The sequence below is a fragment of the Haematobia irritans genome, chromosome 5 (assembly GCF_050003625.1).
Source record: "Haematobia irritans isolate KBUSLIRL chromosome 5, ASM5000362v1, whole genome shotgun sequence".
In the NCBI taxonomy this organism is placed as follows: Eukaryota; Metazoa; Arthropoda; class Insecta; order Diptera; family Muscidae; genus Haematobia; species Haematobia irritans.
The window spans coordinates 173756505-173769994 of NC_134401.1; the positions used below are offsets into that span (position 1 = coordinate 173756505).

The window sequence follows — 13490 nt, forward strand, 5'->3', positions numbered from 1 at the left end:
CTTAAAAGTGAACAACGAAGTTTTTCGTTATTATTACGATTTTTTTTGTTAATTAATAAAGCGTTTCGTACTATAAACGAATATTTTCATTGTATTAATGAAAATGTTTCATTACATCTATGACAATATTTCGTTGGCTCAATTTTAATGAAATTTTCTTTGTGTGTACTTTATCATATTTTTGGTCTCCCTAGCATAACTCAATTAACCCATTCGTTGGGCAGTTCAATCTGTGTCTATGATAAGTACAATTTAAAATTTTTCTTCACGGATGTTATGGAAGACGCCAAAAATTTGACATGGGGTGGCGGGAGGTGAAAGGCTTAGGTTGGGTTAGCTGTAGTGGCAGCCCGATATTTCAGGCTCATTAAGACTATTCAGTCCATTGTGATACCACAGTGGTGAACTGCTCTCTTATCACTGAGTGCTGCCCGATTCCATGTTAAGCTCAATGACAAGGGACCTCCTTTTTATAGCCGAGTCCGAACGGCGTTGCACATTCCAGTGAAACCACTTAGAGAAGCTTTGAAACACTCAGAAATGTCCCCGGCATTACTGAGGTGGAATAATACACCGCTGAAAAACTTGTTGGTGTTTGGTCGAAACTGAGTTTGAATCCACGGCCCTGTGTGTGCAAGGCGGGCATGTTAACCATTGCCCCGCGGTGGCTCCCCGTGTTGAAAGACTTACCACAATGAAAAACTTTTTCATCTACTGACTATATGTGGTTCAATTCAACGTCAAATCAGTCATTGCTCCGCACTGTATCACCAATTAAATGTTTGTCCGTCTATCTGCTTTGACTTCAAAGCCAAGATCATATAATCGCAAATGCTCTTTGGATGAAAATAAAAACATATTTGTACCCCATAACAATCAATTTGTATACATACATTTTGTGAGCAGTGTTAAATTGGAGGTGGAAAGATTAGGTCTGGTCTCACATATCTCATTGCCCATCTACCCAGTGGCCCAATTGAACCATGAAAGGGTTAAGGGAGGATGTTTGTGTCCACTCATTTGGGCTATTCGCATAAATAACTATTCTGCCTTTTGGTGTTTTTTCGGTTTTCTCTCTCGTTTTTCGAATACCTTTCCTGAATATTTTGAAATTTATTTTTTTTTTAGCCATTGTTGTTTTTGTTGTTGTTTTGTATTTATAATTAGCCCGGAACCATTTCGCAAAAATCTCTTGGGGGCATTTGTTGTAGAACAGACCTTAGTTCCTTTGTGTCAGAAAGTGAGAGAGTATATGTATATGTGCGTGAGCGACATGTGTACGTGTGTGTGTATGTTCAAATTTGGTGCGGTGTGGTCCCTAGGAACATGAACACTCGCACACACATACACACGTACATACATTTATATAAATATGAATAAAAGGTACGTCGTTTTGTATTTATTGAGTATGGCCGAGCGTGTATGTGTGTGTGTTTACACGAGTGAGCGAGTGTACAACACAGTCAGTATATTATTTTCAAAGTTGAAATCCATCACTGGTGCATTGCCGGCGGCTGTGTTTTGTATGAAATATTATAATTATGAGCGATGAGACCCTGGGGTCGCTTAGCAGCAGCAGCAGCAGCAGCAACATGGACCGACCAACCAACCAACCAGCTAGCCAACAGCCATAAGGCAACAACCAACCTAACCAAACCAGCCATCCATGCAATAGTTATAGAAAGAGGTTTCATTTCGTTCGTTTTGTTGTAGCCCGTGTGTATTGTTGTTGTCGTTGTTCCTTCTAGTAGTTGTTGTTATTCCCAAATACATTCAGCCCCCTTACATATAACCGACCAAGTGGCTGGTTCACCAAGCGACCAAAGTTATCTCGAAGCAAAACTAAAGTTGGCTAGCAAAGGTGGTAGTGATACAAGCGGCAATAGAAATATTGAGATAACAAAAAACTTCATTCTATTGAAAAAAAAAAAAAACAACTAAACATTTTTATAAACACCTCGTAAGTCATAGTTCTGGGTGGTTGTCATAGATCTAGAGTAAACGGCGTATCAACCTGACTGAAGATTACAGTGAAATAATGCAGGAGTTCTTTGCAATGACCGGATATGGTGGTTTATATGTTATGTTTTGCGATATTGGAAGTGATAAGAAGAAGAGGAAGATGTGGCTTTTTACCACAGACTTCCACTTCGAATGTGAAATATATTCAAGTTCATAAAGGATACAAGACACTCTGGTTCCCTTTGAATGTAACCAGCATTATTGAAAAACTTTTTGGTCTTCATCCGTAACTAGTGCAGTGGATCTCGATATCATAGACTAACTTCACTTCAATGTGGCAGTCCACTAATTACAACAATAAGTGACAAACATCTTCCAGTGTGATCCGATAAATATTTAATTGCAGTAGTAACACAAGAGCAATTTACTATCATGCAGTAGAATGTTGTAAACAGCTACTGTTGAAATTTCAGAAAATTTTACCACGTGGGGAAGCGGGACCAATATCGATATGAGATTTTTCGGGCTTTCTTCTCCTCCCATAGCTGCCATCAAGTTTATTGGTTTAACGATTTTCACCTTCGTCGCACTCTGGATTTTGATTATTCACGAAATCGGCTACCATGGATGATAACGCCATGATCCCCATTCGGCAGGCAGTCGATTCGCCGATTATTTTTGGCATCATTGATACAGTATGCATTTCATCAATCAATAAAGGAACGGTGGAAATAGTGGACTGCACCAGGCGATACTGATCCGAAAGAGGCACAGAGTAGGATTTACCGTCATGTCATTTTCCGCCATTATGAGCTTGTGTGTCGTTATATCGAAACTCTTGTAAGAATATACTTGCGTATCCTTAACCAGAGGTGGTGTTAAATCCCTTCAAAATTGAATAGCTTCCACAGCATATAAATGTGTCGGAATTTTATATTGTTAAAGGTACTCCGGAGTCTTGGGAAGATAAAGTTGAGCGTGGTGAATACTTCGAGGTTCTTTCCTTTGACCTTACTGCAAATAGTCGTGTTGTGAGAGAAATTTTTCCTATCTCATCTAGAATGCCGCCCATTTTGATTTTCACATCAATAATCTCCTGATTTCAGTCGGATCCCAACAGCCTGCCACAAACTCTTAGGCACCACCTACAGACTAGTTTTACCAGGTTTAAATAGACAAAGTGACCTTTGCCAGAGCCTAGGATTGAAAGAGCAAGGCGGTTCATAAAGCCATTGCACAATGACGGCTAGGAGAAAGTTTGAAAAGAAAGATCTAGTGACAAGGCTATGGTATTTGTAGTCAAGAAACTGGCAAACACTAAATCGCATTACGATTTATTGGAATTTCACTCTTTGACTCCAAATTCTTTACACATGAGAATGATGATATACCGTCTTCAGGATGTGGATTTGAATTTTCTCTAATAACCTACTTTTGTTTACTGGGTTATGTCGCATAATGCGGGTAAAGTGTAAGGTGCTTTACCTGCTCACCTTTTTGTTTTGGCCAAGAACCCTACTTTTGTTTGGTTAGCTTTTCTTTTGTTCCGATTTGCTACACCCTCACCCTTCGTCTCCCACATCCAATATCATTTGTTTTGGTTGCTTCATTTGACTGCTTTCGTTCCTTTTGTTTATTTTGTACCCTCTCAACAAATTCCATTCCTCATAGCCCAAGGCAATTTTGGCGTTTGGTCGTATGCTCATATTGGGCTATTGTTGGTCGTCGTCGTCATCGCCGTCTTCGTCATTTGGCTTTTGTTGTTGACGATACTGCAGCTACAGCGAGTGCTGCCGTTAGAAGAGTTGGTGATAATTTAGATGTTGGCTTCTTGATAAGAATAAGAGAGCAACAAACAAAAAACAAAAACGAGAATACACGCAACGCAAATCTATCCAAAGCAACCAATCATTCGGGCAGTCATGCAATGGGGAATAACGCAGCCAGTCACCATTGCCACCGTCATGAACTCTCAACCTCCCCAAGGAGGATACAATAACAACCAATCTTATTTCCGTTTGAGCGCCAAAAGCATCATACATGGCTGACATCCAACCAGTCGACTTCATACAATACAATACTCAGAGTGGGGTTGTTCGAAGAGCTTGCATTTCGTATGACTGACTAGTTTGTGCTTGAACCTCGTCAGTGTCAGAGTATTGGGTTATTCGTTTATCGTCTAAGACCATAGATCACAACTAATCTTTGTTCATTGGCCAATCCATCAAAGCTGGCCCTTACACTTTTCCAGTTTGGATGAAGTTGAAAAGAATCTCTAGTTACCCAGTATCTCAGGTATGGGTGAATTTTTGTTTGTTTTTGTTTTATTTCATTTGCGATGACAACCAAAGGCCTATGATTCATACAATTCATGCCGGAAGTGGCTAATTTAAGCATTCGTTTCCGTTATAGGAAATGTAAGTCGAATTGATTCTAATAAAATACACACACAAATGCCGTACACAGGCAAAGTGAAAGTTTCAGTTTTCTGTAGCGTAAAACAGTCAAACTGCGACATTCTTTTTATTAACCCTTACAACGAGGAATTTGATTGTCCTGGGAAACTGATTTAAAAATAATAGGTTCGGTTCTGTTGCGGTTGTTTGTTTACTAACATTTGCCAATGTCGTAATGTAATTTTATATTTTTGTTTTTGTGGGTTACTAAATATCATTAGAAGTAGAAGAAATTTTGAAGGAGTAATTGTAACCTATTCGAAAACCATTGTAGGAGCATAATTCTATGAATGGCTACATTTCGTTAATACGAGGATGGCTCTATAAGTACTTAGCTAACAAAAAATTATAAATATTTTAGAAAACTGGCGATTTATCTTCCTCCTTACACAAGCGGCACCGCTAACTAGGCTTCGACTTTTTTTTAACATGTTTGAAAATTCATCTTCACGAGACCAGCAAAATGGGCATCCGTATCGGTGATTACTTTGGCTTTTGTGTCCATCAAATGTTCTTTTTTTTAATTTGCCAACAAAAAGAGGAACACCTTCACAGTGTAACATGACGAGGCGTGACGAGAGGTTCGAGACGGTGATAATCATAGTGAAAAAGCTCTTTGTTTTCGCCAAGTTGGTCCGCCTCATATTCAATTAAGGGTCAGTATTGACCTAATAGTTGGGCAACGAACAGCTCTGCTTTGTCCATCCATCTTTTGTTGACTGCCACGAATCGATGTACGTTCGAGGAGTAAATACTTTTCTCCGGAACGAATTTCCTACGGAAAGTATTTTCTGCCATCCAAAGATTTTTAATCTTTGGAAACTCCCTCGGGCTGACCATTCACAGGGACAACCAATGTTCTGAAATAGCCGAACAATAAGCGCGCCGGAAGAACAAATACGTCTTACACATACACCGCTCCTTCTTATGCCGGCTTGGTATCCTAATTAGGACACCTAATAGTCAGTCACCAAAACCCATCGAAAGAAAAATATTACCCTCATCATCCAATTTGTTTTCGCTACTCGATTTGCCTTCTAAAGGTAATACTCGCATCGAAGAACTTGAAGAAGTCCCAGCGCCATGTCTGATCTGGGTTAGATACAGTGGTAGCTCGTTATTTTAGGCTCACTTAGTTTATCAGTTGTGGTCATGAACTAAGTGAGCCTCTTATCAATGAGTGCTCTCGGATTTTATGTTGAGCTCAGTGAAAAACGGACCTCTTTTTTATAGTTAGGTCCGAACGGCTTTTCACATTATGATGAAACCATTTAGAGAAACTTTGAACCACTGCGAAATGTCACCAACATTACTGAGAGGTGTTTGGTTGATACTGGGATTGAACCCATGCAAGGCAGTATTGCTTACCATTGCACAACAATGGACAATGGCATTCTATATTCTATGTAGCCTGTTGAATCCATTTATCTAACGACATCATATTGCATTGCTCCAAAATTTTTTAGGTCAGTTCTACAATATCTTCAGTTATTTCTTCAATCCTAAACGAAAACTGGGATACTTGGTCATATTAGAAATTCCGAAATACAGTGAAGCCTCTGGGAGGTGGACACCTATGGTCGCTTTAATGTTGTCCACTTTTGGGAGATGTCCGGTTATGAGAGGTTAAATTTAACGTGTTAACATAGCAAACGTCACCAGACAACTGCCCATTTTTGGAAGGTGTCCGGTTTTCAGAGTGCCTAAGTTTGAGAGGTTTTACTATATCGCATTGTAACTGAACTTAATCAAAATTTTGATTTTGCAAAATTAACTTTCTTTTCGTCAATTCGTAGTTTTCGTTTGTCACCTCGAGGCCACATCCTCCTCAACACATCGTCATTGCCCTAAATCTCTTCGACTTATTGTTCGCAAAATTCCTGTGTATGTCATGCTCCTAAAAAAAGGAAAACTTTCATTCCGGGAATTTCTTTTGTTGCGTTCTCTGTTTGTGGTTGTGGCTGCATCAGTCAAGACAATACCATGGCTTTAATATGCACGAACAACAAATAAGAAATGTTAATAAATATATTATGCATAAATGTCTACAATCATCCATACCTACGTATGAATATGAGAATGTATGTATGTGTTTTGTATGCGGATAATATTGTATGTTATATCTTACAATACTATGTGTATAATGTATATGGATATATAGCATCATATAATAATATAACTATAATACAAGAAACTGGTCTCTCCTGGGGCAAATTTACTTAAATATAAAAAAAGAGTCTCGAACAGCAAAAAAAAAATATCAACTGTCAGTTTCAAAAAAAAAACTAACCTGCGGCAATTCGACAACTATACCAATAGCAACAACAACAATAAACCCCATTAAAAATTAATTCTCACAGAAATGCACAAGAAGCAGCAACAGCAGCAACAACAACAACATAATCGGTAAACGAAGAACCAAATCATTTGTTTGAACGAATAACTAAACATACGTCCGTCCGTCCTTCCATCTGATCGGGCGATAAAAAACGACATCTCTGCCAAAAGTTGCAACTCTTTGGAAATTATGAAGTAAATGTAAAATGTCATGCATTGACGGGTTTCTGGGATGTATTTAAAATATGTTTGACCTCAAACAACAACAACAACCACAGTAAATACCAAAAACAATGGAAGATGAAGATGGGAAAATGGCAGCAGAGGGTATCAAACCATTGACGGCGTTCGATGCAAACGTGTCGTTTATGATTTTTTGTTCCACAAATTAAACTAAGAATAAAAAGAAATTTATATCAGGGAATGACGTAGAAAAATCGGTCAAATGTTTCTCATTATTATGTACACAAAATTTAACATCATTTGTGAGTTTTTAACAAAAAATATTGCAAATTAAAAATGAACGAACGTGTATGTATCGAACACCGTAAATGAACCATTTGGCATGACGTTGCCCATTCTCCCGTCTTCATCATCTATTGTTTTTGGTAAATACTACACACTAAGGACAACAACACAATCGAGAACTACGAGAGCATTGTACAACCAAGCAGAAACCCATAAAAGACAACAATGCCACTACACACGTGAGATTTGAGCAATTTCTAAAATCTGGCTGTTAAGGGCTTTAGGGCTCAGAGGCCTTAAATAACATTAGCGAAGTGAATTTTTGAGACAAAATTGTTTGCTGTTAAAACAGGTTTTTAATGATTGCTATTCTCGCGATAAGTTTGTTTTTCCAATATAGATTCCGAATTAAGAACTGGGTTGTTACTCGGCATTAAATGTGAGAATGTGAGCTTACAAATGGCCAAGGTTAGGTTAGGTATAGTAGCAGCACGATAGTAAAGGTTCACTTGGACTATTAAGTCCATTTTGATACCACAGAAGTGAACTTCTCTTTTACCACTGAGTGCTGCAGTGAAACCACTTAGAAAAGCTTTGAAACACTCAGAAATGTCCCCGGCATTACTGAGGTGCGATAATCCACCGCTGAAAAACTGTTTGGTGTTTGGTCGAAACCGGGTTTGAACCCACGACCTATGTATAAAAGGCGGGTATGCTAACCACTGCACCACGGTGGATCCCAAACGACCAAACGAAGCATTTTTCCATATTAAGTGATGCTACGAGCAAATAAAGTTCGATTAGTTGATATTCGCCACTATAAAAATCGGTTAATCAATTGTGAAGAAAAAGTCGACGTCGGCTCTTCGGCAAAGAGAAAACATTACTCCAACAGACGATGTTCTAGTTTTATATCCTTAACATATATTGTTCGATTTTCTTAAATATGGTCATACAACTTACATTTATTACAGATCTCATAAAAATCTCAGTATTTTTTGATTTACAAGATAGATAGTCAGCTCCAACCGAAATTCGGGCTTACTTACTTGTTTAATCCAACTACGAAGATTTTGAGGAATTTCTGAAATGTCATAGGGATGTTGGGATTATTTTTCGCCTATGTCAATATCTCTCAATAATACGTATGAATATGAAACAACATAGTTAAAATTGTACTAAATCAGCATAGACAATGTACACACACCCTCAAAAAAATCGCTGCTGTAACATATACCCCAAACATATTTTGCTTCAAGCATATATATTTTCAGGATTGGTCCAAACAAAATATTGTTTGTATTGTTCAAACATATTATGTTTCACCTTAGGGCATACACTGTAAAAAAATTTTTAATGAAATTTTCTTTGTATGGATATATTTTTAAAGCGCCAAGTGGTTACTTCCATTATTTTACTTGCAGCAAACTCTCTAGGTCTCTCTTTCTAAACACATATATGTTTATAGGCTATTTCTAAATTAATATATAATTGCATTTAAGCATATTATATTTACAAACATTTTATTTCCCAAACATAATATGTTCTAACATATTAACATATATGTGCCAAACATGTTATGCTAGTTTATGAACATTATATGCTTGCACTTAAAAATATTGTGTGAAATTAATTTGAGTTCCAAACATATAATTTTTACACCCAAACATATGAAAAACAGTCTTTTTCGTGCGTGCAGAAAAAAATTTACCTACATTATGGGAAAAATGAACTATCTCGTGCAAAAATTGAACTAAATTGTATTCCAAGTGGTACACCTTGAGTAAGAATTTATTATACATGAGGTATACTAAACAGCGCAATTTCATCGAAAATCGAAGTAAACGATAAGGTCCTTTGAATAATGAGTTCATGTGAAATGGAATTCGTGCCACATAAAATAAAAAGCAATGATAAAGGTCAGTCGAAAATATGACAAGATCACGTTTATCTGATAAAAATTTGGATACCTTGATATTTTTACTTAAAGCGAAGTACAAAGGGATTATCACAAGTATACGAAAATACGCCTAATATAATCTAATCTAATCCTTACGGTGTTTTGCTGAGTAAGATAGCGATATGAAATGGTTTTTTTATTTATTTTTGTCAAAATATTTTTGTTGTTTTGTTGTTTTTTTGTTAATAAAATTGAATTAAAATAAATTGGTTTAATGTACAACAACTTTTTGGTGCTGTAGATTGTTATTACTTAAAATATTCAAAGAATCCCGGGATCCCGAAAAAATTCCGGAAAATCACGGGATCCAATGATTTTATATTTTGAAATCTCGAATCCCGGGATTTTTAAAAATCGATCCCTATTGACAGCCCTAATATAAAAAGGGTACTTTGTCTTCTCTGAAAAGACCAATAAAAGTAGAAAAAAGTCGAATTTATCAACCCTGTGGTGTAGTTGTGCCCTTCTAGTCGAACACTAAGGCCCTATGCAAATTCACTCATCAGCCAGTATCACTTAAATGCACATCGACAATAATACACAAATACACGTACATACAAACATATATGAAGACGGACAGACAGACCGACACACAAGAGTATGTGGAAAACGTCAAAGCAACAAAAATGTAAACCTTCGTGACTTAAACAAAATATGATTATCAATTTATCCTGGGGCAATGTTCATTCTCTTCATTTCTGCATATGAATGCAGAAGGCTGATTTTAGCAAAGTTCGCTCGTTCTCTCTCTCAATATCTAAGGTTGATTTTTGGTGTTGTTTCTTCTTGTGATTCTTGGACCGTTGCTGTTTATTGTTTGTTGTTCTTGTACTGGTGTAAGAACTAAAAACTTTTCTTTTATGTCGTCGTCGTCGTTGTTTTTGTTTACCCAGCCACATAGAGATACGGAAACTCGAAGACTATACCAATGCCAGTGGCTTCATGTGTGTGTGTATGTGTGTATTGAATGTATGTAAGTGCGTAAGTGTGTTTGTTTGCGAATTTCCTTATACTCAATAAAACTCTTCCGAAAAAAGTTGCCCTGGGTTTTATTGTGAGTTTTGTTTTGTTTCGTTTGCGTAGAATTTCCATACACACATAGCCATGCATAGAAATTTATTTACATGTGAACTCTCCATTCACACACATACAAGTGCACACAAATCCATCCATATACTCTTTGATATAAAGGGCCAAAGGGTATAATTTAAATCTTTAAATAAAATAAATAAAAACAGCAACAAACAACAAAACCGAAATAACATTTGAAAGAACAACAATGATCAGCCAAACCAAACATACAGAGAGACCCAAATGCATGCATTTATCCCTGGGGCCAACTTCAAAGGTTTTACGATATAGGGCCTTATCACAAGCTTATGTGAAATATGCATAACCAATTTGAAGTGGATTATTCGATTTGAGGTAACGAAATTTTCGTATCCCAAGTACACTTAAAAAAATTTTGTTGGTTGGATCGAAAGATTTTAACCTTCCCTTATGGATTTTAGTATTAATTCCGTGTCAAAGAGTCTGCTTCTTTAAAATAATAACATTTTTGTGGACCTATGTAGCTAGGATCAATAAAATTTAAATTAGGATACAGATCTCATTTATGAAATTTTCATTCTCTTTTTGCGATATTCCAGCAACAAAAATTTGGAAGTTCTTCTCAAGGCACAACTATAAAAAAAAACTCCCAAAGGTGTTCTTTATTTTAAATGCACAGGAAGTTCTTTTAACTCAATTTTTTATAACTCGCTTGTTTCATATCTTTAATGGGTAATTTTTACTTTTTTGTTTCAAATAGGTTAAAAAACAGTAATAATTAATAAAATTATACAAATTATTTAAATTTTGTTGAAAAAAAAAAATGCTAAATCAATTATAGAAAAATTTTGAATTTCTGAAAATATTAGAGGTTAATCGTTTCAGACAAGCGTTAGAATGCATTAAAAATCAGAAAAACTTATAAAAATTATCCATTTGGCAAAATAACACATTTTTTAATTCACATCTAAAACACTGAATTAGGATCACACCTTAAAATGTGATGCAAGTGCAACGACTGACAAACCCATGTTAAATTCATCGCTTCTGCGCCAATTGTGCACCACTTCCGGATCCAAAACGAACATTTTTCACTACTTTTTTGGCGACCCTTTTTTTTCTGGCAAGCTATTCACGTACAAACAAGTGTTCCCAGCAAAAACTAGGTAACCACATCTCATTACAAATGACATTACCAGGAGTAAAGCTGCCATTACACGTTGCATTACATTGCGGCGAGTTATAATGACTAACTTGTAATGACAAAAATAAATACTTCTCGGTAATTTTCGAATTGTTATTCTCAAATTTTTAGGCAGTTGTAGTTAATATAAGTATTCACATAATCGAGCACTTACATAAAAAATCAAAAAGAATATGTAATGTAACGGTAATTCTGAAGATTTTTCCGTTAAGAATTTTTTATCACAAATATTTCATAGTAATTGTGTTTAATGACATTATCATATTATGTTTTAAATAAACATAATATGAATCCAAAATGCGCTTAAACTAAATTTCAAATGCCATTTGCCTTATAAAAAAGAGACTTAAAATCCACTTTTAGTAGATTTCGAACCTTATGTGAATTGGCTATTGGATATATTATAACGTAATTCACGAATCCAACTCCCTTAAACAACCTACATTTATTTCTATTTTAAGTGTGACATTAATTTGAGTGTAATCGTATTTAGATTATTTATTAGAATTTTTTGTTTATTTATACAATATTCTATTTCTATTCAGTAGTTCTCCTATTACAGCACCACTCGCGATATTTTGATCCATTGTAATCGGCGATAGAAATCAATATTTTCGAGATTTGGTTGCCTGAGACAATAAGTGGCTATTTTGCAAGCTTTGGTGTATCTACGAATAAGTCATTACATATTAGGTGATTATATGCTTTAAATGCACTACTTATTTTATAGCCGAAAGTATGCCTGGGGAGAAGTACTTTCCTCCTAGGACATGCGTATGTAAATGTAATCCGAAACGATGCCAATTAATAAGTGGTTATTAATTTTTAAATAGGCTTACCTACAAGATTACCGGGTAATGAGAGTTTTTGCTGGGTTAGTTTAAAAATCCATTAAAGGACCATTTCTTTAAATAAAAAGGCTTTTCATTATTTTAACGAAAATTTTTCTTAGTTCATAGATATACGACTTTAACAGAGGGACGCACATTTCCAAAATGTTTGTCCTAAATTTAATAAATGTTGAAGCAATGATTACTTTCTTTTAATTAAAAATTCAGCTAAACCTGAGTATAAATATTAAAGGCCATTTAAAAATTTGTTCTCTTAGTATAGGCGATAAAAGTTGTATCCAAGCAAAAAAGTGTCGCCAAAAAAGAAATGAAAATGTTCTTTTTGGATCCGGAAGTGGTGCAAAATTGACGCAGAAGCGATGAATTTAACATGGGCTTGTCATAGGACGGAAGTACTCCGTTGCACTGAGTTTGCATCACTTCTCAAGGTGTGATCCGAATTCAATGTTTTGGATGTAAATTAAAAAATTATATGATATTTTGTCAAATAAATCATTTTTATAATTTTTATACCCTTCACCACTACTGTGATACAGGGTATAATAAGTTTGTGCATTTGTATGTAACGCCAAGAAATAGTGGTCATAGACCCATCTTTTAGTATACCGATCGGCTTAGAATTAAATTCTGTGTCGATTTAGCGATGTCCGTCTGTCTGTCTGTCCGTCCGTCTGTCTGTATATGTAATTTTGTGCACAAAGTATAGCTCGCAATTTAAGTCCGATCGTCCTCAAATTTGGCATAGGGCCGTTTCTTCGGACAGAGACAATCGCTATTGGTTTTGGAAAAAATCGGTTCAGATTTAGATATAGCTGCCATATATATTTATTACCGTTGTGGTCATAGTTAGCGTGTTTATCAACCGATTTTCTTGAAATACCGTACATCCAAATATTTTATGAATCTCGAAAATCTTGCAAAATATCAGCCAAATCGGTTCAGATTTAGATATAGCTCCCATATATATCTTTCGTCCGATTTAGACTCATATGACCACAGAGGCCAAAGTTTACTACCGATCTTCGTGAAATTTTGCACAGAGGGTAGAATTGACATTCTACCAATGCTTGGTAAATTTGATTGAAATCGGTTCATATTTAGATATAGCTCCCATATATATCTTTCGTCCGATTTGAACTTATATGGCCACAAAAGCCAGAGTTTTGCCGTGATTTGCTTCAAATTTTGCACAAGGGGTACGT

The 13490-nt window shown here is 35.9% G+C and overlaps 1 protein-coding gene across 2 annotated transcripts in view; it reads left to right on the top strand.

Moving 5' to 3' along the window:
• The first annotated feature begins 4111 nt into the window (after positions 1 to 4111).
• twz (BTB/POZ domain-containing protein twz) overlaps positions 4112 to 13490 on the top strand; it is an 82960-nt gene continuing 73581 nt past the window's right edge. For both annotated transcript variants that reach the window (XM_075312316.1, XM_075312318.1), the window contains exon 1: positions 4112 to 4257. The gene's annotated coding sequence lies outside the window, so the exon portion shown is untranslated. The remainder of the gene's footprint in view (positions 4258 to 13490) is intronic.